Genomic DNA, 4,374 nt, shown 5'->3' with positions numbered 1-4,374 from the left:
CCCAGCTACTTGGGAGGCTGAGGCAAGAGAATCACCTAAGCCCAGGAGTTGGAGGTTACTGTGAGCTGTGTGATGCCATGGCACTCTACCGAGGGTGATAGAGTGAGACTCTGTCTCTACAAAAAATAAAATAAAAATACAATTATCATATATTCTAGCAATCCCACTTCTGGATATACAGTAGAACCTCTGTAAGTTGGCCACCTAAGGGACCGTAACAAACTGGATAACATACAGAGGTGGTCAACATAAGGAACTAGTCCTACTATACTGATACGTACATGTGGTGCATGTCCATTGTATGAAAATTAGGTCAACTTAAGGAGGTGGTAGATGTAGGGAGGTGGTCAACTATGAAAGTTCTACTGTATGTTTTTTCAATTCAAAAGAATTAAAAGCAGGCTTTTGAAGAGAGATTTGCATACCCATCTTCATTGCAGCATTAACTACAATAGTCAAGAGATGGAAGTAATCCAGATATTCACTAATGAATATGTAAAGGAAATATGGTACACGTATACAGTGTAATATTAGCCTTAAAAAAGGATAGCTTTTCAAATGTGATAGCATAGATGAACCCTGAGGCTATTGTGGGGAAACAAGCCAGTTACAAAAAGACAAATACAGTATGATTCCACACAGTAGAGTTGTAAACTCATAGAATCAGAAAGTGGAATGATCATAGCTGGGAGATGGGAGAGCGGAAGGGTGAAGCTGTTATTCAGTGGCTGGGTAGTTTCATTTTTACAAGATGAAAACTTTCTGGAGATCAGTTGCACAACAGGGTAAGTATTGTTAATACTGAACTGTACCCTTAAAATGGTTAATATGGGCTGGGTATGGTAGCTCACACTCAGCCCATATTGATCTAGGTAATCCTAGAACTCTGGGAGGCTGAGGTGAGTGGATTGCCTGAGCTCATGAGGTTGAGACCAGTCTGAGCCAGAGTAAGACCTGGTCTCTAAAACAACAGCTAGGCTTTGTAGTAGGTGCCTGTTGTCCCAACTACTTGAGAGGCTGAGGCAAGAGAATCAATCACTTGAGCCCAAAATTTTGAGGTCGCTGTGAGCTGTGGTGCCATGGCACTCTACCAAGAGCAACAAAGTGTGACTCTGTCTCAAAAAATAAAAAATAAAAATGGTTAATATGGTAAATTCTTTATTATTGGATTTTTATTTACTTTTTAAATCTTTTTATTATTATTATTATTATTATTTGGAGACAGAGCCTCAAGCTATCTCCCTGGGTAGAGTCCTGTGGCATCACAGCTCACAGCAACCTCCAACTCCTGGGCTGAAGCAATTCTCTTGCCTCAGCCTCCTGAGTATCAGGGACCACAGGTACCAACCCCAGTGCCCGGTATTTTTTGGTTATAGTTGTCATTGTTTGGCAGGCCCAGGTCGGATTCGAACCTGCCATCTCTGGTGTATGTGGCTGTCACCTTAGCTGCTTGAGCTACAGGCACTGAACCTGGATTTTTTTTAATATCTCTCGCTCCACTTGAAGCTGACATTGCAGGACATAGAAATAAGAGATACAAGTAAAATATCTGTAGCAGATGGGGTTTGGTCCCCAGGAGGGAGAGGAAGCTGGGTAGAGGAGGACCTGGGCCACGTGTCTCTGGGAGCATCTGTTGGTGTCACTGAGACTTTACTCTGAGAGCTTGTGTGTTGGCAGGTCTGTGTCAGGTGTATCCACCTTTATGTGCCGTCACAAGCTCCCTTGTGATTGTGATGTCTGTCTGCAGAGCTATGTGTATATGTCCTTTAAAACTTGGAATGCTTTTATTTTGTATTCTTGCTTAATTGCCCTGGGAGCACCCCTACCGTGCTGAATATAAGCAGCAAGCAGACATCCTTGTGGTATGTGTGATAACAGGGAGAAAGTGTTCAGTTTCACCAAGTGTGATGTTATCTGTGGGTTTTCTAGCTATATCCTACATTAGGCTGAGAAAGTTCCCTCTACTCATATAGTTTATTAGGCATCTTCATCATGAAGGGGTATTGAACTTTGTCAAATGTTTTTTCTCCACCCACTGGGATGATCTTGTGGTGTTTGAAAGTTTATTCTAGGCTCGGCACCTATAGCTCAACCGGCTAAGGCACCAGCCACATACACCTAAGGTGGCGGGTTCGAATCCCCAGCCTGGACCCGCCAAACAACAATGACGGCTGCAACAAAAAAATAGCCGGGCATTGTGGCGGGCGCCTGTGTTCCCAGCTACTTGGGAGGTGGAGGCAGGAGACTCGCTTGAGCCCAGGAGTTGGAGGTTGCTGTGAGCTGTAATGCCACGGCACTCTACCCAGGGGGACAGCTTGAGGCTCTGTCTCAAAAAAAAAAAAAAAAAAAAGAAAAGAAAGTTTATTCTAATAATGTGGTATATTACATTATTTGATTTTCACATACGAAACCAACATTACTTCCCAGTTGATCATGGTGTGCAAGTATATATTGTGGAATTCGGTTTTACTGAGGCTTTTTACATCTATGTTCAGAAGAGATATTCATGTACTGTATTATACTATAGTATATAGTGTAGTATTATCTAGTATAGTGTATATATATAGGTATTTAGCTAAACAATATGAGTTTAGCTGGGTGAGTTCACTTATACATTCATTTTTTCCCACCTAAACGGGGACTGAAGACACAATATTTGTAGGATGCAAAATACATGTATATGTTGATTCCACAGGGATGACTGCAGGACTTGAGTGGGTGCAGATTTTGGTATACATAGGGGGAAGGGATCCTGGAATCAGTCCCCCGAGTACCAAGGGATGACTGGATAGTGTGTGTATGTGTGTGCACACACACACACACACACATATATATAGCATATACTTCTAGTATATGTAGTTTACACTATATGTGGTATATGTAATATACCAGGTCTGTAATTAAGCTCAAGAACTTACCACCGTGCGTCTATGTTGCCAGTACTGTACAAACAGTTCAATAAATCTTAGTATAAGGTTTATACTTAGTATAAGCCATAAACTATGAACTCTTAGTATATCAGTTTCTCACAGCTGTGTTTATGTCAATGTGTGGCAGTGTCTTGCTGAGTATCATTCATTATTATTGTATGTTTTTGTATGTTGTATGACACCAGTTCTGTTGGTCATTCCAAAAAAGGAGTTCTAAAATTGCTTTGAAGTGTGGCTTTGAAGTATGGAGTAGGTACTGGTGTCAGTGCATAGCTTCCTGAGAGGAGTACTTCAAAGGTGACCATAATGACATTCAGCAATGAGGTATATAGCAAATTTTCTAGAATGAGTTCACAAATGTAATTGTTAAACCGTTTTTTTTTTTGTTTGTTTGTTTGTTTTTGAGACAGAGTCTCAAGCTGTTGCCCTGGATTGAGTGCCATGGCATTATAGCTCACAGCAACCTCAAACTCTCAGGTGCAAGCAATCTTCTTGCCTCAGATTTTCTATTTTTAGTAGAGACAGGGTCTTGCTTTTACTCAGGCTGGTCTCAAACTCATGAGCTCAAGTAATCCACCTCACCTCTGCCTTCCAGAGTGCTAGGATTATATATATAATTACAGGTTGAACATCTCTAATCTAAAAATCAAAAATGCTCCAAAAAGTCACATGCAGTGTCTTACACCTATAATCCTGCACTCTGGGAGGCCAAAATGGGTGGAATACTTGAGCTCAGGAGTTCAAGACCAGCCTGAGCAAGCATGAGACCCTTCTCTACTAAAAACAGAAAAAAAAAAAAAAACCTAACTGGGCATTATGGAAGGTGCCTGTAGTCTTAGCAACTTGGGAGGCTGAGGCAAAGGATCCCTTGAGCCAAAGAGTTTGAGGCTGCTGTGAGCTATGATGATGCCATGGCACGCTACCCAGGGAAATGGAGTGAGACTCTGAATTAAAAAAAAAAAGCTCCAAAACCAGATACGCTTTCAGGTGATGTCTAAGACTCTTTTTTTTTTTTCTTTTTTTTTGGAGACAGTCTCACTCTGTGCCCTGGGTGAAGTGCTGTGGCATCATAGCTCATAGCAACCTCAGACTATTGGCCTCAAATGATCCTCTTGCCTCAGCCTCCCAAGTAACTGAGACAGGTGCCTGCCACAATGCCTGGCTACTTTTTTTTTTTTATTATTGAATGTTAACTGTGTACATTAATGCACTTCTGGGGTACAGTGTGGGGTTTTCACACACAATCTGAAACACTTTTATCAAACTGATTAACATAGTCTTCATGTCATTTTCTTAGTTATTATTTTAAAATGTTCACATTCTACTCTTAGAAAGATTCACTTGTACCCTTGTAAAATAAACCTCAGAAGTGATCCCTCCAATACTCCTCCCTCCACCCATTCCCCCCTCCCCTTTATCTCCCCCCTCCCCATATTCTTAGGCT

Source organism: Otolemur garnettii, unplaced genomic scaffold (genome assembly GCF_000181295.1).
Source record: "Otolemur garnettii isolate 467f Iridium unplaced genomic scaffold, OtoGar3 scaffold00105, whole genome shotgun sequence".
Lineage (NCBI taxonomy): Eukaryota > Metazoa > Chordata > Mammalia > Primates > Galagidae > Otolemur > Otolemur garnettii.
This window is presented reverse-complemented; position numbering follows the sequence as displayed.